Genomic DNA, 24599 nt, shown 5'->3' with positions numbered 1-24599 from the left:
ATGCTGCTAGATAAAACCCTTGCTGGAGTGATTCCCTTCAGTACTTTTATGGGGGTTTTCAGCTGGTTTAGAAAGGCGGGACCCAGCACTGAAACTTGAGTTTGTACAGGTAAGTAGCTAGTAAGGTGATTGACTAGAGCCAATTAAATCAATGGGATTACTTCTGTGAGTAAAGGATGCAAGATGGGGCCCTTTAGGCTGAGATTTTCCAAGCTGCCTAAGGAATTAATTTTGACGGGAGGTTGGAGTGTTCGTATTCCAGAGGCAGCTTTGAAAATCTCTCAGCCTTATAAAGAACAGTGGAGGGTGGATAAATAGGCTAGATCCGCTGGCCAGTGTCTATCAGTTGTTCAAATGATCAGTCGATCTACCATAGACACACACGCGCGCATGATAAAGCATGTTTAAGTAACTGACACAAGTCACAAAGTGCAAACTTAAGGAAGACGCGAACAAGCTCCTTCCCCTCCGGAAAAAGCAAAGTGTGAGTTCTGACTCCAAGGGGCTCTTCCCTTTCTCAGGTTGTCTCATAGACTTTACGGTCAGAACAGGGACGATCATGATCATCTAGTCTGACCCTGCTGCTACTTAAACATGCTTTATTTCCTTTCCTGTAACACAGATACAAGTCAATAACGAATGATAGGTGTGCAGCTTATCTGCGAGCTCACATAGTCCAGCCTCTCGGGTGCAAACCCACCTCGGCCTTCTTCTGTTTTTAACTGTCTGTGCTACATACCAATATATCGGGGTGTCTCCAGCTTTAATACCTCGCGCTCAGCCTGTTAAGAACGTGTATTAGTAACTTGATGGACCGGAACGACTTGACTGCGTGTAAAGCATATTAAGCATCATATCGACCCACACTCCGGACGACCACAATGTGCATAACGCAGGTTTGTTCCATAGGGTGGAGTTGCTCTCGAGCTGTGGGGATGCAGGCCTGGAATGAGTGGCATGATAGCACAGATAGCCTGAAGTGGTATTGGACTGACGGCTAGGGTGTAGGAACTCAGGTGAATGGCCCTGCATTCCATTGACAAGAGCAAGTAGGAGAACGCCAGGGGATCCCAACCTGGCAACCCGTTCACACCTGACTGATCCCGTTGAAGGAGACTCATGTGAACAAGGACTCTGCGCGTGGGAGGCATTGAGGAGCAGGCCTTGAGTTTTTGGGGGGATGGAATGAAATTTTAAGTCTAAAATGAGGAAAGGTTGCAAATGTATGCGAGGGTTGCTGCTGCCCTGGCATGTCTGTCTATCTTCTGCCCATCATTGTGGTACCCTGTAAACGAGGATAGAGAAAGGCTCAGGTAATTTACTATGCTAACAACTCCTCCTGCAGCCTCTTTAGTGTGTCTGTGTTAGGGGACAGGCACCCACCCTGGTCCCTTCTACCCAGAGGGGAGGGGGGTTGTGATCACACCAAAGGGGCAAACCTCTGCTAATCCCCACGATCCCTATGTGGACCAGCTCTGGGACCATGAACAGAACGGGGCCTCCCTCTCCGCCCCTTGCACAACTAGCGATAGCAAGACCTTACAACAGGAATGAAAAATGCCAGCAGGACCCATTCTGCGTCAGCGGCAAGCGGCTGCAGCCTGGCACTCATTGGGAGCTGTAGAAGTAAAAACAAAATAAAGCAGCGCACTCCTTTTCATCCTTTGCTCCTGTAATTTAAGCATGTCCAAACAGATTGGTGTGTTTGCGTTTATAACTGGTAACATCATTTGCTCCCGGGCTGGGACCTTGCATGTCAAGTTTCATCTCCCAGACAATTTTTATGGCTGAGTTTGTTAGACGAACTCCTGGGGGAAAACAATAACAAATGGGAGTGGGCTTGTTTGAGGGGAGCAGGTCCAGCCTTTCTAACTATGGTGCAGCTGTGTGAAAGTCGGACATTTAATACATGCGTGTGTGTGACACCCAACAATGCAAGGGCAGAGATCAACTTCACCAAATCCGAAGTCAACTATAATCAATTGTGTCTGAACGCACTAATCTAAAAAGGGCTGAACTTGTTTGTAAGGGCAGCGAACCTTGGGCTCGCCCCGAAATGAGCGAGGAAAAGGCCCGCGCGTGTGTAGATCAATATATCCAAATTCTGCGCTCGTCCACACCACTGCAAACCCTAGTCAAGTCACTGGGGCCACATCAGTGTAAGTGAAAGGAAAAATTGGTCAATAATAATGGGTTACACCGTCAGCTGGTGTACCCAGGCTACAGCCCTATGAGACGCGAGCTGAGGATCTGGCTCAGCGTTCCACCCCTCAGCGAGTTAAAGCTGATACACACAATGACACAGTAGCCACTGCTGGAAACAGACCCTTGTAGACTATAAAACGTGCAGTTTTCATATCTAGTGTGTTTCTCCTAGCAAACTGTTTGGAGTAAATTACATTTTTCCCCAACCAGCCCAAAAGAGCTGCTGTTCAGTGCAATCCAAATGTTAATTGTAGTGGCAATAGGTCGGATCCTGCAGTCGTTATTCCAGTGATACTGCCAATGGGAATTTTACCCTGTAGAAGGCTGCCAGACGAGGTCCCATATTTGCAGTCTCCATGAGATGGCAGAAAGTGGCAAGGATATTTCTATGCTGTTACAAACCATTCACCGCCCCCCCCCCCAATGAATTTTAATGTGCTTTAATAACCGGCATCAGGCTGCTCTGTGCTACACTGAGCTCTGGCTTGGCACTTCTTAGTAAAGACTTGAATAATTTAAAAAATGATCCATTTTCAGGGCCTTTGGCTTGTACATCTGTTTGGCACTGGGCTTCTTGGAGTTCCGACGCTGTCCTGCAAAACGCCTTCCGTGCCTCTGGGTCTCTCTGTTCATCCTTGCTTGTCTCCCTGATGCCTTGAATTTATTTTTAATTTCACAGTTAGGGACAGCATGAATCACACTCCACAGCTCTTGTTGGTGCAGGGTAACAGCACCTTTGCTCATGTTTGGGGACTTCTTGTTTCTCACATCACACTGGGATTCCCATGCTGTGGTTGGCTCTGACTATAAAATCTAGCCGTGGCTGAGGCTCAGCTGAGTACAGGCAGCGCTACCCAGCACAGACTCCACCTTGAATGGGAATTGGGTGTTTAAATCCTTTTGGTGGCTTTGAAAATTGCGGTCTTGATTATTTTTCCTAGCGGGATTTATTTATTTGATCTCATTTGCAACTCAGAGGTGACTGATGGAACAAAATTAGAACTTGCTGTGGTTTCCTGCTGTTCCATGTTTTCCCACACAAAGAGCAAAAAGCAGGTGTTTTCCACTCTAGATTACTTTTATAGCAGATTAAGGAAAACAGCGAACAAAGAAAGAACAAATATAAGGTCTCCATGAGAGATAACCCTGTGTATATTATGGCAATTTGCCTACTATAACTACCTCACTGTGGTTGTACTGATCTAACTGAGGTGGTAGAAATGTTTTAATGCCTTTAGTGTACATGGTAGTTCAGTGTCCGAAAGCTGTCATGCTGTTTTCCCTTTGTCACACAGGTGCAAATTTCCCTCACCTAGGCAACCCCGAATGTGCTGCATCTGAAATGGACACACAGTGCAGCAGACAGGGAGACAGCTCTACACTGAAAGGTGTGATAAGGAGAAAACAGAATGACACCTTTCATACAGGCCTACCGTGCTTGTAAAACCCATTACGGCTCGACTCTGATCCTCAGTCAGACCAATGGGGTTGCACCGCCCTGCAGTCAGAATCTGGTTCATTGCCTTTAAAACTGGACACTGGTAGTAAGGGTCTCCTATTACCCCCCGCCCCACCTCCACCTGCCACCAGCCCCTGTCCTTTGTAGTGTTACTGTTTTGCCCAGGAAAACAAGATACCTAGAAACTGTTCCATTTGCGGTTCAAACACTCGTAATCCGAAAGCTTCTTGACCATCTCACATCCCTTCTGACCTTTGGATTTTGCTAGCAGATCCCAAATAGCAAACAAAATGCACGTTCCCTCAGCCCGGTATTCTACTTCCCTCGTTCCAAACACATGCAGATTAAATAAATACAGAGCATGGGGCGAGGCAGGACCTGGGTGAACAGCCTGAAAAACCTGTTTTCCCTCCCACTCTTCTTCTGTCTTATCTCTCTAGATTGTAAGCTCTTTGGGGCATGGCTGTCTCTCGCTTTGTGTCTGCACAGTTCCCAGTGCAGTCTCCAGATCTCAGCTGGGATCTTCAGGCACTCCCATAATACAAAGAATCAACAGTAATGATAAAACCTGTTGAGTCCAGTTGCTGATTCCTACAAGACACATTGCAAATGCAAAGCAAAACACTCTTAAGGGTATTTCCATAAGCATTGTAGATTCAAAGTTATCAGTTTATTTTTCCCAGAAGCATTTAACAGGCAGATGATGTTTGTTTGTAAAGTGAAATTTACATGATATATTTGATCTTTGATCCTGGAAACCACATTCCCACAATGAAGTTAGGCAAGAAGACTCTGCACCCTACTCTCTTTTCGAAACAACTTAATCAGAAGAACAAAGAAGTGCAAGAAACACTGTCTTCTATGGTCCGCTCTTAGTATGGGACATAAAATGCTATCAAAGACCCTATCACTTCTAAGCCATAGGGGAGTATTTGTCTTTGTCTGTCTATAGCTGTGCCTATGTGGTTTATCTACGTAGCATGGTCAAGTAGTTAAAACAGGCACGGGGAGTCAGGACTCCTGGGTTCTATTTCTGATCTGTCACTAGGTCTAGCCTCTCTTGTGCCTCATTTCCCCTCGCTGGTGACCCTGGAGGAAGTTGCTCACCTGTTGCAAAGGGCTGGTGGTTGTGACGTTTAATTAATTCATATTTGTAAAACGCTTTGGCAACCTTGCAAAAAAGGCTCTGAATAAGTGCAAGCCCAACTTGCATCTGCCTTACACAACGGCTGGGGATCCATCTGAGTCTCTGGACCAGAAGTTGATGAGCAGGGAAGCGATAAAGAAAGAAAATTTCAATGGATTGAAGATTAAATATCAGATTTACAGAGCTCTGGTGAAAGAATCTGAGCTTCCCTTTTTGACTTATTATGGCCTGGATTCTTGGCCGGTGTAAATCAGCGTAACGCCAGCCAAGTCAATGGAACAATGCTAATTTGCACCAACTGAAGATCTGGTTCTGTGATATTATCAGTAACTCCCATTGCACTAGTAATAGGGCCAGATCCTCAACTAATGTAAATCAGTATAGTTCCAGTGAAGTATATCCAGCTCTACTGATTTACACCAGCTGCGGATCCGGCCCAGTCTATTCCGGTGCTGCTTTCTCCTCCAGCCTTCTCCCCGGCTCTGCATACAAAACACTTTGCAAATGAAGTGTGAAGATAATATGCTTTATCAGGAGCATTTATTACTGACAATTGTTGTATAAATCATTCCCCATAACATACATATACATAAAGGGTGAATAAATATGCAACCGGTATCCAGCGCACCATCTCCTTTTCGATGATGTCAACGTAGACCCCATAAAGACAGTGGGAAATGATTCATAATATTTATATGACAGACATGATATGAACCGTAATAGTCTGTTGGGATTGAGAATATCCATAGGTCTCTGTCAGCCGCAAATGTGATTTAAATATTATATATGTGGCAACTGTAGCATTAGTAATATGATAGCTGTTATTGATAGCGGCCATAAAATGCAGTAGTTTTGCACTGAAGAATGTGAAAAATAATCTAGTGGTTTACCTAATGGTCTTCTCAGCAATGCATTGAAAGAAACTGTCCTTTCAAACGTCTCTCTCCCCACCCCACCGTCATCACCATCAAGTTCTATCAGATTACTGCCAGGGTAATATTTTATTCTGCTGATGTCAGTTCATGGCATCCTAGCCCTCCTGGCAAGACTCCAGCCGACTGCACAAAGTTTGTAAAGCAAAGAGGGTCTGTCAGAAGTCCCCTTCCTTGAGTGTAGGTTTGTATGGTAGGTCATTTGGAGGTTATCTGTGGGTACGAGTGAGAGTGGTAGGGGGTGTGTGGCATGTGGTGAGCCGAGTTCAAGGTGTAGTGAGCAGTAAATTGTTCCCTCTGGGCTGTAAACAAAAAAAATGTATGAAAGGGGGGAACATCAGGACGAGATTGTCGAAAACAATGCAAGATCGGAGGAATTCAATCCAACTGGGCCAGACTGGACACTGCATTAAAAACGGGCAGAGGAATTCCTAATCCAGTGGGCTACACAAAATTATTCCTGGATCTAAAACAATGAGGGATCCTCAACAGGCATAAATCAGCATAGACCCATAAAACTCCATGGAGCTACTCTGACCCAGCGTGTCGTGGACTGGGGGAGTGGGAGTCAGGACTCCTGGGTTCTGTTCCCACTGACTCTCTGTGTGGTCAATTCACCCATGTGGCGGTGGGGGAGCCTAGGAGGCTCTCCACCTCATTTAGGCCCCAGGATCAGGTTGCATTACAGGGCTGAAGATGGAGTGGTCCCATTATTGCAGGGAGTTTTGCACCCCTGTATGTCACAGAAAGGGCTCCATGCTAGCTCCACATAGCCTAGAGTGAGGGCAGAAAAGGGGACATGATCTGAGATTACACTGTAGACTGTAGACTAGCATACCGGGGCTGGGGGGTTGCATCCTATCCCTGGGTTGATAGGTGATGGGTTTCATCTCTCCATCTCTCTCACACTTCACCTGATTGAAGACCAGTTATCCAGTCTTTATACAGACTAAGCAAATTTCAGGCAAGCCACTTAATTTCTCTGTGCCTCAGTGTGACCATCTTTAATATGGGGATAGCCAAACTTCAGAAAGGAGTCAGGAGGGAAAATTAACAAAGTGCTTTGAGATCTCAGCTTTCAAGGGGCTATACACATCCCAAGGGATGGCTAAATTCCTTTATTAATAACAACAGAGCAGACTTTACCATTCGTCTCCCCTTCCCATCTCCCTTTTCCCAGGTCTCAGCTCTGATCCTTTGTTGCAAGGAAGCTCAAGCTTCACGCAGAAAAACGCCAGGATCCATGAATGTTTGATGAATTGCATGGCCGTTAATTACCACCGGCCCTTGTTTATCTTATTAACAGAGTGCTCCGCTCTGTGAGAGGAAATCAGCCTTGCCGGGCTAAGCCTCGCCGAGGGAAGGGCATTGCTCTCATACGTAATAGACGAAGAAAGGCGGATGGGGCAGGCTTGAAGACTAAATTTCAATGATCAGGAGTCTCCGCGGACATGATCAGCTGTCAGAACAAAGTGTGGTTGGAGTGCTTTGAGCAACAGCAGTGAAACCCTCTTGAGGTTTCAACCCTGCCTTAAGAAGGCCATTTTTAATTCAGTCAATTGTTCTTTAAAAATGGAGAGGCTGAGAGAGAGAGAGGAAGGAGAGCTACCCAACTGATGTGCACACTGGGCACAACTGCAGCTCACTGAGAAAACATCCCCTTTTACGCAAGGATAAGGTAAAGTTCCAGCCAGGGAGAAATGGCAGGTGCTCCCCACCGAGGAAGGATTGCTCTGGGGTTAAAATGCTGGGGTGGGCTGCTGGTGTGCTGGATTCAGTTCCCAGCTCTGCCACAAGCTTCTTGTGTGACCCAGGGCAAGTCACTTAACTTTTCCGTATTTAACTTCCCCATCTACAAAATGGAGCTAAAAGTGCATCTTCCCTCCCACTTTTTGTCTACTTAGAGTGTAAGCTCTTTGTGGCAACAGCTGTTTGTGCAGTGCCCAACACAATGGGGCCCCGATCGTGGGTGGTGACTCAACGTGCTATATGATGTTATAAAACCTTGGCAACGTTTCTCAGTCTGGGCGCAATCGTTTTCCCAGGGATGTCTCCGGAAAAGATCCGGGCATCGATTTCTGATGCCCTTCCGACGACACGCAGGTTTACCCTCCCTAAAACACCCCCTGACCATGCAGCTCTGTTGGCTTCAATGGGAGTTTGGCCTTTGTAAAGAGAAAGTACAAATTAAAGACAAATTTTATTCTCCGTGGGTGATGGTTTCAAACATTACTAAGGGAGTTAGTCCCTGTGAAAGTCAAGGGCAGGTGCACTGGTGTCAAGCCAAGGTAACGTCATTAAAGTCAGTGGAGTTGCTCGTATTGACACCTGCGTAACTGAGACCAGGCCTTCTATTAGGATTTCAGGTTTTAGCTCACTATGTTGTGTCTATTTTGGGGCCATGGCAGTTATGGGGAAAGGAGCAGCCCATGAGCCAGGTTTCAAATTGCTAGCTACATCCCTGATCACATCACGGAGGAGAAACCAAGGAAATGAATATACCCCAAACAAACCGAACCTCAGGGCAAGCAGCGATCAGCTGTCTAGTGCGTAGCCTTAGAAAATAAAATGAACTAGAATTACGTGATCCTGCCCTTGAAAACAGATCCATTTGTGACCTAATCTGTGACTCTGGGAACACACAGCTCTGGTCTCTCTGCTTTGTGCGCTAAATGGCAAGAAATACTATCTTGCATGCAGGCCTATCACACTGATATCTTAAGGGATTTCATTCCCCAGGATTACATTTTAATATTTTAAAGCAAACAGGACGTACATTTCCGTTTAATCCAAAGCAACAGACTTAGCGGGCAGAACTGGGACTTCGTAGGATGGGGATGTACGCAGATTTATTCAGAGAACAAATGGATTTATGGAAATGAGTTAGTGGATCTCTCAGAATTCAGTACAGGACAATTAGGGGACTACAGTAGGGAGTCCTGTCCCTTTTCTCGATACATCCATGGGAGAACAGCATGGCAAAGCTGCGAGTTTAAACAAGGTGTCCTGAATCCTACTCCTTCCTCTTAAATATCTTATAGTTCATAAATACGCCACATTTCATATAAGGTAGCGAATGTCTATTCAAAGAGCAAGGGGGCTAACCATAAGTTCACAGTTTTAAATCTGTTGGACTCCAGTGGTCCTGATTTGTCTCTCACTCACCCTGGTGTGAATTAGGAGAAACTCCATGGAAGTCACTGGGCCTGTTTCTCCTCTCAGTTACACTAGTATAAATCAGGAGTCAACTCAGTTGAAATAAATGGAACTGCACCAGTATGAGATCAGAATATTGCTGCTATAAAACCAGCATGAGATTGGAATCAGCCCCAGTGTATTACAAGGAAGCTATAACCAACGCCTGGAAATATTATTATTTTTTGAAATCTGAAAAAAAAAAGAAGAAAAAATTGATTGTAATTTCCTTCTGATTTGGAAAATCAAATCCTCTAGGCATGGACTCCATTCCTCTTCCTTTCCTCCAGTCCCTCTGTGTGTGTCGTTCTAGCCTATAGGGCTGTCGCGGTCTGCAGTTCCACTGGAGTGTTAGCTCTGTATTATTTCACTCCCTGGGCGAAGCGGCGGGGAGACACTCTTTATGAAAGATGCCATATAAAAATAAATGGAATTGAATTAGAATAACAACTAAAGCCATTTCTTCTCAGTCCTCACATTAATCCATTTAGTTTGATTATCTGGATCCTCCAAAGGAAGATTTGCATCTCGCTCTTGCCAATTTCCACTGTTCCTTCCTTTCCCCTTAGATGAGCCTCGTCAGTTTCTAATTTGTAGTCTTTTTTTTCCCCCTCCCCTGCATAGAGGCTTCAAAGAGATTTTTACCTGGCAATCAACTTTCTTGGCAGGTTGGATTAAGTGGTGATTAAGTGGTCAAATTGCAGCAAGTGACAAAATTATAATGAAATTTTCAGGACTTAAATTAAGGTAAGGGAAGCAAATACCCTCTTTTAAAAGAAATAATGATGTGGAAGGCCTGGAACATAATGAGAAGTGTATCAGTGGCAATTTGATTTTTTAATGGGAGGTTGCATGCTGACATGCAGTGGCTTCCACAAATTCAGTGGTGAATATTTTATGTTCATGACATGCTCACAGAGAAGTTAAATAGAGAATATAAATACACTTGCCAGAAGATTGCAATTTAACATTACTTTATTTCTTAGAATTCAGAACAATAACACACAAGAACCCAAATCAGAGAGAGACAAAGCAGGCTGCTCACTAAGGCAGGCTGGTACCACTCACCCCGCCTTATTCTGGGTTGGATGTCTGCTGAACTGACCACTATTAGGTCCAGATTGCACGCACCTGTACAGAGACACACACACACTCCCCAGCCTGTAAGGAAGACCAGGAAAAATCATGAAATTTAAAGTGACAGCCTAGAAGTTTAACACAGTTTTCAATGCACCACAGCATGCAGCGTAGGAGTCCTGTATCTGACTGAGGCTGGAGCATATCATACAGTGAGGGGTGGGAAACTAACACCACGTGAATAGCACTAAGGCTGTGGGACAAACCGAGGCCTCGGTTTTAGACCCAGTCACACATTGTGAAGAGGAGGCTCATGGGCTTGAGTATCAGTTCAGGATGGAGCATCAGCCTTAACCTGGCTGCTTTTTCTCATGCGTACACCGATCCTTTCATTTTAAATTCAGCTGGGTGGCTGAAATTCATGCTGGCACAGAGGGGATGCCCCAGGGTTGGGCTGGAGGAGGGGAGAATGGCGCAGACAAGACACCTAAAGTAGCCTTCTCAACACAATGTGCTGCAGAGGTGGTATCAGCGAGAGCCAAGAACACTGGGGAGGGGCTGCTGTTGCCGCAGTGGTCCTGACGCCCTCGGTCGTTGGGAAAGGTGCTCATCAGCCTGTGGGTATGTGACGGGTGTGAATCCTCCAGGTGGCAGAGCCAGCAGTAATGGGAGGAGTTCGAGCAAAGGCGTTTGAGTGCTGCGGGGCGGGGGGCGCTCTGAGGGAGAGGTCTAGTGGGTTGTGGATTACTCTCCCAAGGAGGAATTCAATTGTTTGAGTCTCTGAGAATGGGTCTGGACAAAGCCGTGGAGAATAAACAGTGCTGTGGGGAGGAATTATCCCTCCCCCCCAGGGGGATGGAGATGATGAGTCAATCTATCTTTCCCTTCTGTGATTTCTGTGATTGAGTTAAGCCCCTCAGGCAGGGCAGCGGAGGAAATGAATGATGGAAAGTCCTAGGTCCCCGGGGCTCCCAAGGAGGGAATTGTTTGCGTTGGAAGTTTGGTTCCATGGCTTTCGCCCCACTTTCCGCTGCCCCTCTGCTCCTTTCGCGGGCGGGGGGGAAGGGAAGGACTCCCTTGAAGTGTTGGTGAAGTGCACTGGTTTTCTCGAAGTTGCAGAGTCACTGGGTCACCAGCAGCACCCAGCACCACACGCTAAACCCGACCACCAGAATGATACCAAAGCATTGTAGCCCACAGGAGGCTAGACAATTACACCTCTACCCCGATAGAACGCTGTCCTCGGGAGCCACCGCGTTAGAGGTGAAACCGCGTTATAGCGAACGTGCTTTGATCCGCCCGAGCGCACAGCCCTGCCCCCCCGGAGCACTGCTTTACTGCGTTATATCTGAATTCGTGTTACATTGGGTGGTGTTATATCGGGGTAGAGGTGCATGTGCCACAGATCTGTCTTTCCCAACACCTTCCTTTGTTCTGAGTTATTATTATTGATCATGCTTATTACGGCATTGCCCAGGGACCAACTGAGAATGGGGCCCCATTGTGCTAGGAGCTGTACAAACACAGAGAGTGCTTGCTTTTCCTTCAGCTTAGCATGACAAGGCAGAGATAGGGAACTTCCCTAAACACTCCCAGGGCCGCCCAGAGGATTCAGGGGGCCTGGGGCAAAGCAATTTCGGGGGGCCCTTCCATAAAAAAAAGTTGCAATACTGTAGAATACTATATTCTCGGGGGGGCCTGGGGCAAATTGCCCCACTCCCTCCCCACCCCCCTGGGCGGCCCTGCTCACTCCTGTGTTTGCTTTAGATCACTAACAAACACAGATCTGAGAGAGGTTTCAGCTAGCCTGATTTACATGTGGTTTGCCTGGGCATGAATCTATAACATTGATAGGGCTGCAATATGGACAGACTGTAGGGAGAAAAAATCCCCTTCTCCAAAACTTCAACCCTCAGATGCTAAACCCCTTTGGGCAAGGGACCTTCTCTTTGTTCTGCGTCTGCCCCACGCCTAGTGTAATGGGGTCTGTGCCTGGGACTGGTAGGTGTTACTGCAAAAATAATAATAAAATAATGATAATAATAAATATAAATAATAAATAAAAAACCATCTCACTAATTCTGCAGGTGGACATTTCATCTCGGTGGGGAACACATCATTGGGCCAGATTCTAGTCTCAGTTACTCTGGTTTAAATTGGGGAGCAAGGGAGTTACTCCTAATTTGCCCTTGTGTAAAGCAGATCAGAATGTGGCTGTTATGCCACACAAGGCAGAGCAGGTTAAATTAGGTCAATTAACCTGGGAGGCAGCGCCTGGGAGGAGATTGAGGCTTGAAGGACAAGCACTCAGTGAAGATGGAGCCCAGCTGGGCAGGGGCTGGCTGAGCTAGAATAAAACCAGCCAGAGGAGCCTAGAGGAGAAGGTGGCTGTATGGGAAGTAGGCTGCAGTGACTCTGAGGGATGGTGGTGTGAGCAGCTATAGCGAATGGCAAGAAAGTAAAGAAAGGAGCGGTCTGCAGTTATTCCATGGGAGGAGGGCATTTGGGTTGGTAAAGCCAGAGGATGGGGCCAGAAGATAAAGTGGGGAAAGAGGAAAGAATCCAGGGAAATAGCAGGGTCTGGGAGCAAGCAGACCACAGTTGCTAGGTATAGAGTTCCTAGGCTGGATCCCAGAGTAGGGGGTGGGCTCGGGTTTCCCCCACCAGCTGCTGGGAAATTGGCACAGGACCTGGCTTAGAGGGCATGAGGACAGCTGACCCAGTGGGACTCTGATATCCCCGAAGGGGAGGACTGTCCAGTGACCTGGCTGGAGGGCTGGATCATAAAAAAGGAGCACTGCAGGTCTCGGAGAACGAGGAGACGCCATGGTGTGAGGAAAGGGGCATCAGACCAAAATGGAGCTAGTTCCCATGTGGCCCCAAGGAGGTGCCCAGCAGTGAGTAAGCCCCATGACAGTGGCACACTGACTTTAGTGGGAGTTTCGTCTGCCTAAGAAAGGAGTGCAGGATAGGCAGTAGAGATCAGGAGGAAAATGTTGCCCCCTGTACGTTACACAGGTATGTGCCTATGCACGCTCTGCAAGGCATATAGGTCATCACCATACATGTGGCACGCCCTGTATGGGACATGTGAAGGAGGCTGGAGACTGCAGCCCTAAAAAGAGACCCCAATCCCAGTACTGGTCCCTGAGCTGATTCCTCTTGGGTGCTTCTCTTACTGCTGTTGAACAAGTGACTGATATCCCTCTGTTCAGTGCCAAGGAAGGAATTGCTCTTGTCAGCTGGTGCTGTAGGAGCTAGCTGAACTAAACCTATCTGGAGGTCTGCTCTAATCTTTTGTATTGCCATCCCCTAGGAGCTACACAACAGAAGGAGATGCCCTTAGTTCAGCCCTTTGGACATGGGAAATGCGCGTGCCTGGACTGGCGTGGTGCCAGAGCTCTGGCAGATACAACAAAGACCTTGAATTTCAAACATGGTCATGGGGATTCCCTTGATCCTCTGAGTGTGCTAAACTCTGTGTCCTCTGCTAACGCTGTGCTCTCATCACAAAGGAGGAGATGGAGACATCAGGGAATGGGAAACGGAATTCTACCTTTAGCTCTCCCCTCCTTTACAGCTTTAGGAAGCATGCAAGCTACCAGAGCAGTGACCTACTGCATAGGTCCTGCTGCCAGTGATGACCAGTAGCCACCCAGATATTCGAGTTAAAAAAATAGTGTTCAGATCTCATGCTTTGCGGTGTAACATGAGTGCTACTGGAGTCAGGCACGAAACTATTCCTCCTGTGTTCCACATCACTCAATGCGCTAGATGCATTACAAAGGATTTTGCTTTTTTCGGAAGCATCACTGTACATTACAGGTCCCCCTGTGTGCCCATCCATAGAGGACGTGAGTCCCTTAAAGCAGTGCCTCTCAACCTTTCCAGACTACTGTCCCCCTTTCAGGGGTCTGATTTGTCTTGTGGGACCCCAAGTTGCACCTCACTTCAAAACTACTTGCTTATAGAATCAGACCTAAAAATACAGAAGCGTCACAGACACGCTGTTACTGACGAAGTGCTGACTTTCTCCTTTTTACCATATAATTATAAAATAAACCAATTGGGATATAAATATTGTACTTACATTGCAGTGTATAGGACATAGAGCAGTATAAACAAGTCATTGTCTGGATGAAATTTTAGTTTGTACTGACTTGGCTCGCGCTTTTTATGCTGCCTGTTGTGTAACTTGGCAAATATCTAGATGAGTTGATGTAACCCTGGAAGAGCTCTGTGTACCCCCAGGGGTACGTGTACCCCTGGTTGAGAGCCATTCCCCTAAAGCTTCCATTAGAAAGCATCAGCTCAAAGCACGGCAGTTTATGCTTTTGGCTCTGGAGGTCCCCGGTTCAGTCCTTGATGTGTCAGCCAGGATGGTAACCATTGCGTAAGTACAAAGATGAGGGTATATAAACCTAGGAGCTGACCTGATCCCCGGGAAGTCAGTGGGACTATCTGCTGAGAACACAATCCTGAAATTCCCTGCTTATGTCAGCCGTGACAGTCCTTGCTCTGAGTGTGGGGACAACCACAGCTTGAACTGAAGGAACAAACTCTGGCAGTGGGAAGGAAATTCCCTCCCTAAAAATATACTAGCTTAGAATGTATCAGGAGAAGGCGAAGACAGAGGAAAGGAAGGTTTGCCCCAGCTGGATGTCCATCATTTCAGCACTATGTACAATGTGACCTGGTACCTCAGTGGGTGTGACTGAGTGAAATCTAGTGAGATTGTTTGGTGATATTAAAAACCTGGGGAACTCCTCTAACAACATGGTTTTCAAACTGTGGTCTGCATACCACCAGTGATCCACTGGTGGTCACGTGGACCTGGCTAGTGACATGAGGCTGGTTCTTGTCCTAGCTTCCAACTGCAAAATCACATTAGCGAGACTAGCAGTAGATTGAATCTTTGCTAATGGTACTTCTCCACGTAAGCCACTGCCATAGTTTCCAGAGCTGTTATGAGTTCACAGATGGGATGGAATATGGCCACCAGAATCATGCAGTTAGGATGTGGTCTACTCTATGAACCAGTCTGAGACTCGCTGCTGTCCAGTGCAATCTGACTGAGTGAGTCACTGAAAACGTCCTGGGTCAGTCAGACTTCTAAAGAAGCTCATGATCCGCGGTGCATCTAAATGGCGCATGCAGCTGCTGCCATTGCGTATGGCATGTAAATGGACATTTGGATGCACAGTGGCCTGATTTGCACATACAATGGTGGTAATTGCACATGCAAATTATACACAATGCAGCACATGTCTCCTTTCTAAAAGCTGTCCGTCTGTTACTCTGCATCTAAAATAAAGTCACGGGCAGTTTTAAGTTCCCAGGATGTGTATTTTTTGGCTTTTGAAGGACAATCAACACCCTGAGCTCTGTTCTCCCTGTTTCTTTCCCAGCATGTCCACCTCCCCGGTCTGCTGGCTGGCTTCCCAAGCCATGGTTTCGATCCCCAAGTGCTGACATTGCATAGTTTAGTAAGAGAGGCATATTGCATGGATTTCTAGTGTAAATTACGGGACAATCCAAGATAAACATTTTGAAAGAGATGGCAGAATAAAGGGGGTGAAAGAAATGTTTGGGGCCATATCCTGCCACCATTTACATTGCTCTAAATCCAGAGTAATTCCACCAACTGGAGCAGCCTTTGCTGATTTCAGTGGAGTTAGTCTGACTCCTCACTGATGTAACTGAGAACAGAATCTGGCTTGTTAGGTTCAGTTACTACCCACTGCGGAGCAGGCAAGAGTATGATTTCAAATGATTCAGCTTGAGACAGCAGTCTGCATAGAAAAATATTCATATGGCTACCCCATAGGAATGAGGGTTGACCTTCTGACCCACATGCCTTGTGCGTTGATGCTCTCTGATCTGAAAGAGGGGGTGAATTTTATAGGGAAAAAGAAGCATCAATATTTTTTTCTTTAATACTTTGTGGGGAGACAAATTACGACTGATTCCAAAGTCGTAATTTGGACTTTGGTGTCCCTTCTGATAGGAAGGCACCGAAGAGGTATGAAGATATGTCTCTTCACATGTTCATCCACTGAATCTACAAACCTGCCCATGTAGCATTAGATCTCAGAAGAACTATATATCCTCATAACATCATCTGGAATATTTTTGTTCCATAAATGCAATGGATCCAAATTCAGCCTTCAGCTACAAAGGTGCAAACTGAAAAGCATTTGGTGTGGAAATGTCAGCTGAAGGTAACATTTTCTCTGGGCTGTTTTATGACCATCTGTTTCCGATACTGTTTTGAGCAATTTTGGATACCATTGTTATGAATGCACAGAAATGCAATGAATCAGTCAACCACATGGTAGGAAATATATTCTAGTTTGATTTTTTTTTCAATGATCCAGTGATAAAAATACTTACTCATGGATTTACATGACACGTGACTTACTGGGAAATGGGCAGTAGATTGTAAATAAAGGTTCACTTTTTAAATTTGTAACGCTGTTGTTAATTGCGAAGTGTTATATTCGATATCAGTATATTGTTGCTTGAGTTGCACCCTATGTATGGCTTACTCTTAAAATGTCGCTCCGTGCTTTTAAAAACTAAGGCCGAGATCCCCAAAGGTCTAATGGAAGTGAGGTGTCTAAATACCTTGGGGGATCGAGGCCTTAAGTGCATTTTATAAGTAGAAAACCTACTGCAAACCCTTACTCCTGTTGATGTTGGTGGGGTTATTCCCACAAATAAGGAGTATTTACACAAGTGTTTGCAGAATTGGACACTGTACTTTTCATTATTCTTACAGGGCCCAGAGTATGGTTGCTATGGGAGATTTGTCTGAATAAGGAATGCAGGATTGGCCTGCTTGTTTCTGTTCAAGTTTTCCTAGCATCATAAGGCAAGAACCAGTACGATTTTATTTCCCTTGTCCACTTTTTTCTCCAAGGCCAGTCGAACTCCAAACATTTTCTGCATGCAAACCAATATAAGTATAACTTAGCTTGAAAAATTCACTCAGTGTTGAAGGCTGGCTGGAATTCAAAGTCTCAGCAAGGGAATGAATGGTTTAGATGTGGGTCCAGCCCTCTTCTAACGCCGAAGTGCTGCCTGATTCTTTAGTGTTTACTGATTTCCACTTAATTAGTAATTAATGAGCTGGGAGATTGTAGGGTTCGAGTCCCAGAATCAGGCATAACAGAAACAAGGTTATCAAGTTCAATATCGGCCTGGGAACCCTGGTGTGCACAAGGAAGACATTCATAGCGGGGCAAGGTAAAACTCGAAATGTTTTTATTAGCACAACTAGCAAAGACACAAACGCTCCAAAACACATTAAAAACTAGCAAACTACAGAAGTGAAGCAGTCTCTGGTACCATTCCTCACATACGTACTCTCACTCTTTCTTGGGGAGCTGGTGGTAAGAGACAAAGGTCCTGCTCTGTCCCTGGCATCCGATGGTCCAGGTCCCCTTCTTACATGGTGGTCTTGCCTGTTATAGGGCCGAGGGGGTGTCATGAATATTCATACAAATGCCCAGCCTCCCTTGTCCATAATCAGCCTTCTTCACCCATATCCTATAGGTTAGTGTATTCATGATTTTAGCCTACTACCGTACACAGAAATTCATTGCCAAGTAGGGTGACCAGATGTCCCAATTTTATAGGGACAGTCCCGATTTTTGGGTCTTTTTCTTATATGGGCTCCTATTACCCCCCCCACCCCCATCCCGATTTTTCACATTTGCTGTCTGGTCACCCTATTGCCAAGGCAGGTCTACGGTTAAGCATTTGCCAAGATTTTATCCTAAAATATGCAAACCAATTATCAGTTCAGTGTTCCCACAGTTACCTGGTATCAGAGGTGCTGGAACAATTTGTATAGTGGGGGCACAGGTGCTGACTTTTCATTGTGCCGGGAGGTGCTCTACGCTCCGGCTCTGCCCCAGGCCCGCCCCCCCTCCACCCCTCAATGCCACACCCCTGCCCCGCCTCTTCCCACCCCTGTACCATCCCCTCCCCAGAGTGTGCCGCATCCTCGCTCCTTCCCCCTCTCTCCCAGCCTCCTGCATGCCACAAAACAGCTGATTGTGGCAGGCGGGAGACGCAGGGACGGAGGAGGAGGCGCTGATTGGCAGGGCCTGCCAGTGAGCAGGAGGCACTGGTGGGTGGGGAGGAGCTGCTAGGGGGGCCTGATGTGGGTGCTCAGCTCCCACCATTTTTTCCTGTGGGTGATGAAGCCCCGGAGCACCCACGGACTTGCCACCTATGAGTGGGGGTGCTGAGAGCCATTGAACTAAACTGTACGCCCCGTATATGATGGAAACCACTTCAAGCCAGGGAGTGCAGCAGTAGCCACACAACTCCTAGTTCTAGCACCTATGTCTGCTATCACTTTCTACAGACACCCCCTCTTATGCAAACTATTCCCAGCTCCCCCAAACCCAGAGTGACTGTCAGGCCAATTATGCCAAAGTTCATGAGCCTCAAAGCCGTATGCTAAGTGTTTAAGCAAATGTCGTACTGGCCGGTAGGTTTCTTGAGTTACTGCTAAGTAAAATAAAATGCTAAAGGTAGCTCTATGGGCTACACAAGTGGTTTTGATTTTAAAAATTAGATTTGGCATTTACAGCATGCGATCCTTCCGTCATACGGTCTAAATGCCTTTGGTATTTGGAAAGTGAAACACAACATGGTCCCAATCCTGTGAGATGTTGAGTGCTCCCCACTCCAACTGAATTCAATGGGAGTTGGGAATACATTGGCCCTGATCCAGCTTATGCTTAAATTTAAGCAGGTTTAGTTCCATTGACTTCAGTGGGACTGCTCACATGCTTAATGTTAAGTGCAGGCTTAAATGCTTTGCTGTGTTGGGGTGCTTGCAGGATCAAAGTCTAAATAGCCAAGATGTTGAAGATTTAGAACCATCGTCTTTGCATTTAACAGCTAACATTTCCCAGTGATTTTTCGGAAGGATTTTAACTACAGATGGCACACATGCTAACTACATTGTTCAAAGAGGCTGGGATGGCCCACCTGTTCCAGACTATTGGGTATGTAATGCCACCTAATTACACATGTGCCCATGAGAGCAGAACCATTCCTCTCTGGCATCTCTCGCACAGATTTTTTTATTTTGCTTATCACATATCTACCCAAGAGAGATGCTTAAGTTTCTTGGCTGAATAATCCAACTTTCTGCAACTAGCTGAACCAAGGAGAAGCTGAAAAATGCCTCTCCAATGACAAACACAATTTTTAGGCTCTGTCAGGTCCAAGTTTGACTATTCTGGCTCTGTGAGAGTATGTGTATGTTTGGCTTCCCCCACTGTAAAATAGGGATCATTGAGAAGGATGAGAGGAAATGGAAGTATTAATATTTTTTCACTTTTTCTACCCCTCTGGTTAACAGACCCAGATGAGATCCTGCATGAAGCACCCTGAATTTCCTTTGTCTTCATGGTGACCTCACTCATTTGCACGACTGATTGTTACATCCATTGCAGATTGCCAACATTTGCAAATTAGTGAGTGAACAAACACAGGAAATAAAATTGGGCCCAGATCTCCAGCAGGTGTACATTAGCATAATTCTCTTGCATCTAATTACACCAGCCGGGGATCTGGCCCATTAATCTGCTGCATCACAAAATGCACTTGGTTCATTTATGTTGACACGTTTCATTTAGTCTTCACTCTGCAGGATGCTAGTACTTTCCAATATATCAATGAACACATGGTAGCACGTTTTATAAACATCATGAAGTCTTGGTAAGAGGAGACCTCAGGATGGCTGTTGAAGTTAAATCAAATATTATTAATAAGGTTTGCAAAGCCCCTTGGCAGTGAAAAGTGCTCCGGAAGTGCTAAGTATTGTTGTCTGCAGTGTTGCTGTAGCCAGGATATGAGAGAGACAGAGGTGGGCAAGGTAATATCTGTTATTGGACCAACTTCTGTTGAGAGAGCTGAGCTTTGAAGTTTCACTGAGTTCTTCACAGAGCTTCCCTAGACCTGAAGAAGAGCTCTGTGAAGTTCGAAAACTTGTCTTTTCCACACATCAAAAGTTGGTTGGCCTGAAAAAGTATTATTGTTATCCCACTATAGTGTTGCCTCTGCTATTAAATCTTAGGTGAGCTGTGCCTAGCAGAGTGGGATCTCAAGCCTTGATCAGGACATCTAGGTACTACCATAATATTCCTAGTAAATGGGTGATAGTGCCACATAAGAAGGATCAGGTCCATGGATTAGCAAAGTGACAAGAAGCAATGTTTTCCTATAGAATAAATACAGTAGAGAGAGACACACACACCCGACACAAACATCAGTATTGTATTTTTTCTAATTTAAATAAATATACCAATTCAATATTACACCGTAACTCTAACATGGAATTATGATGTGATGGGGAAAAATAATGAGCATACACTGCATACGGTCCAAAGACTATTGGCATGATGGACGCTTTTCTCACTGGCTCAAATGAGATAATCTTTTCCAACAGGTTTTGTTTCCAGAAAAAAATTCTCTGTAGTCCTCTACAGACCCCAAGTACATGGAAGATTGAAATCAAAAGCTGCCTTTAGTCGTTCTGAGGGTGATCCTGCAAGGTGTTTTAGTGGGAGTTGAAGGTGCTGCTGGCCTTTATGGTATGTGTGTTTATAAATGCACATGTCTATTGTATATGGGTGGAATTTTCAACTGAAAGCCAATAGGAGTCTGGCAGTCAACTCCCTTAGGCGCCTATGAAAATCTCATTCTTTGTGTCTCTGTATACTGTCTTTGTATATGTGCCTGTAAGTAAAGAGAGGCAGTGTGGTCTAGTGGCTACTGACCTGGGACTCAGAAGACCTGTCTTTTATTCCTGGCTGTGCCATTGGCCTGCTGCATGACCGTTTCCACTCTGTGCCTCAGTTTCCCATCTGTAAAATAATACTGACCTCCTTTGTAAAGGGCTTTGAGATCTACTGATGAAAAAACACTATATAAGAAGTATCACTATGATTATGTGTGTGTGTGTGTATACCTAGATATATTTTTGTGCGTTTGCATATATACATACATAGATTTGTGTGTTGTTATAGCAGGGTGTGACAGAGGCTTGCCTAATATAATACGCCCCAGTCACAGGCACCAGTGGCTGGATTCTGCACCCTCTTACATTGCAGTAGTGTAAACAGTTCGCTGTTAGTGGAGTGACTCCAGATTTACACCGGCGAGCCAGTTCTGGCAGGACCCTTTCAGGCAGAGGAACCGCACGATTTATAAGCGACTCAGAATTTATTGTTAGAAACAAACCACGACGACCGGAGGCTTTTAAATCCCGGGTAGGCATGAAAGCGGAAAGAACAGTGAGAATGCAACCAAGAGGCAGCGGCGTCCCAGAAAGGAGGGTGGGCAGTACTGGTTTGCACCTTCTCTCCCTCCACCCCTCCCCGTGGGCTCGCTGCCAGCCCTTCCCACGCCGGCCGGTGGGCCCGTCCCAATCCCCCCAAGGCGGGGGACCTGGCCTTTTTTTTCTCTTCCCCCCCTTATGCCTCTGCCATTTTGTCAGCTAGAGAGAGAAGTCACAGGCAAGGCAACTGTGCAGCCTGCAGGTCAGGGGCGGGTCAGCTCTGGGGAACAGAGTCCAAAGCCAGGCAGCCACCACCACCCAGCCTCAGCCTGCTTCTGGCTGGGGTGTGGGGGGGGGGGGGGGTGCAGCCACTTGGCTTTCCGCAGGGGGGCGGGGGGAGCTGACAGCCTTACAAAAGCGTGTCATCTATCTGGTGACTAATAGGCCTGGGCTGACAAGAACTGATGAAGCCCCTTTCCCGGGCTGATAAGGAGAGGGCGGAAGGGTGGGCCAGGCCGGGTGAGATTCTGCGGGGGGATCAGGGCCAGGGGGGTGGGGCTGGGCCAGGAAGGTGGCCTGGGGCGATCAGAAATGGGAGAGGCACCAGGCCGGGATTTGGGGTGCAGACGGGCTGGGGGGGCAGCCTCCATCTATAGACCCAGGCCAATGTAATAAGGACAGCGGCCTCCTCCCGGAGCTTTGCTTAATGGGATGCTGGGGAGGACAGGGTCGCCGCTCGCGGCTCCTTCCGCGGGCCTGGGGAATCATCCATCTTGCTCTAACCCTATTTTCAAAAAATATAAAAGGAAAGAAAAGGCGGTGGAGGGGGTGGCGGCGAGAGAAAAATGATGAATCCGCTCGGCGCTTTTGTTCTCCCACGATTCCTGTAAGGGACAAAAAAAAATTAAATAAAAGCCAGGCCCATTTTTTTCCCCCCACTCGGTGTTGCCATGGGATAGAAAGCGCCCGCTTCTCAATAGGGTGACGCCTTTGGGAAGGAAAAAATCATTAACGTGATGAGTTGCATCTGTTCCCTGGTTTTGATGTCAAGTCTCCAGCCTGCTGGCTTTCCCATCGCCCCCATTGCTAATTTATTTGAATACTCTGCGTCGTTAACATCTGAGACGATGAGTGTTGCATTGGAGGCACTCGGCCGTTTGCAGGATCTGGCCCTGTGGCATATTGATCTGGGTTCATGAAGCTACAGCTCATGAAAGGCAGGCTCCTTAGTGGTTAGAGCCAGGGACTAGGATGTAAGAATCCTGAGTTCTAGTCCCAGCTCCGAGGGTATATGGTCTATTGATCAGTACAGGGGACTGACAGTCAAAACTTCTGGGTTTTAGTCCTGGGTCTGATGCTGACTTGCTATAGGAATCCCAGCAAGGTGTTTCATCTCATTGTGCCTATTTCCCCCTCTGTAGCAGGTGGGTAATAATGCTTCACAAGGAGGCTGGGAGAGTCCCAACCACACTTGGAGCGAGATCCTAGGACAAAAGGTGCTGTAGATAGATTTTATTATGCATGAGGGTACATTCTCCTTACCTGCACATGCCCGAAGAGGCAAAAGATTGCTGCTTGCACTGTTGCCTTCGGTCCTGTCAGCTACAAATAATTAAGAAATCAAACCAATAAACTTTATGCTTCTGTTTGTGCTCAGTTCTCAGAACCTTGCTTTCCTCGAGGAATTACCGACATGCGTATTATTAGTACCCCCTGGTATTTACTGCATCTGGAGGGGGAGGGGGAAAAATCTTTGATGTAACGCACTCTAATAAAAACATGTTTGTACAGTAGACCAGACTCTCTCAAAGACTCTTAGGTATGAGGGAATGTGCCTGATATTTCCAATTGCCTGTTACAAAGTATGTGTGTATAATCAACTTTATTGGAGCTGTGTGCTGGAATATCGCAGCCCTAGCGGCGCTGGGAGCCATAAAGCAAAGACCTTCCCAGTACAAGACAGTACAGACAGAGCCAACGCAGAGGGCACTGTTTTCTTACCCAGCTGTGGGTTCTAGCTGCCCATCTCTCATTTCTAGGCTATTTATAAATGAAGTGAGTGATGCAGAAAGGCCCTGTGATCCTGTCTATGAGACTCCATACACAGTCTCACGTCCCCTAAGGAGGGCCAGGGACTCGCTGTTAGACAGAGTGATGTATTTGCGACTCTTTGTAATGGGCAGCTACGTTCATTCGTATCAGCACAGAGGGAAAGGGGGGAGGTGCTGATATGAATTTTTGTGTATGAGCCAATTATTTCTTGGCCCCGTGCTGCTCTGCCGCTGCTCCTGCATGCTGAAATGTGTAGATCATGCTAGTGAGAGCCAGCATATCGAGCCAGATCCTAATCTTGGTCTCCCTGGTAGAAGGGCTTTAGCCTGCTCCCCCAGAAATCAATGGAGAGCTAATATAAATCGGGGCAGCTCTGTAGAAGTCAGTGAAGCTACACCAGTTTACACCGGCTGAGGATCTGGCCCCCTGACTTCAATGGGAGCAGGAGCAGACCCTGTATTATCACTGAAATTACTCCTGATTACAGTGGTGAAATCCGACTCTGGCCTATCGGCCATAACTCACTGCTGTCATTGCATGGCTGTCCCAACTGCTTTTAATCACCTGCCTTAAATAAATGCGCTGGATGGCTCAGGAGCAGCTTAGATTTGGTCTTTGCCAGCTCCCATTGGAGCAGGAGCAGGCAGTAGTTTAGCCTGACCATTGAGTGAGCTTGCTAAAAAAAAAAAGAAAGAAAGCAATTGAAAAGCACCCTCTGTCCTGCACGCATGTGTCCTGGTGAAGCGTCGCAGTTAATTGCTACAGAAACTGGTCAGCAGTGTCAAACAGATTGACAAATGAAACTGCAGTGGTTGAAATGTTTCATTTCCAAAGAGCACAGGAAAGTTGGTGACTTAAGATCGTTGTAATGATCTGGAGCCTGGTTTTCCTCTCACTCAGATGGGTGTAATTCAGGAAATAAATCTAATAAATCTAAATCACAGATCCTCAGCGGGGGTAAATCATAGTTCTCTTGACTTCAGTGCATCAGTTTACCCCAACTGAAGATCTGGGCCCATAAGAGCACTTCCATTTTCAGAAAGAAGCAATTTAATTTTTACACATGTCGCAGGAGATCATAAACAGGAGTAGCTCTCTGAAAGTCAATGGAGCTATGCTAATTTACATCAGCAGAAGGATCTTGCTCACAAAGGTCCAGTTCAAGTCAGGTGTAACCCAGCTGATGTCAATGAACTGATTTGTTCCACTGAATGAAAATATCCATCT

Source organism: Mauremys reevesii, linkage group 19, assembly GCF_016161935.1.
Source record: "Mauremys reevesii isolate NIE-2019 linkage group 19, ASM1616193v1, whole genome shotgun sequence".
Lineage (NCBI taxonomy): Eukaryota > Metazoa > Chordata > Testudines > Geoemydidae > Mauremys > Mauremys reevesii.
This window is presented reverse-complemented; position numbering follows the sequence as displayed.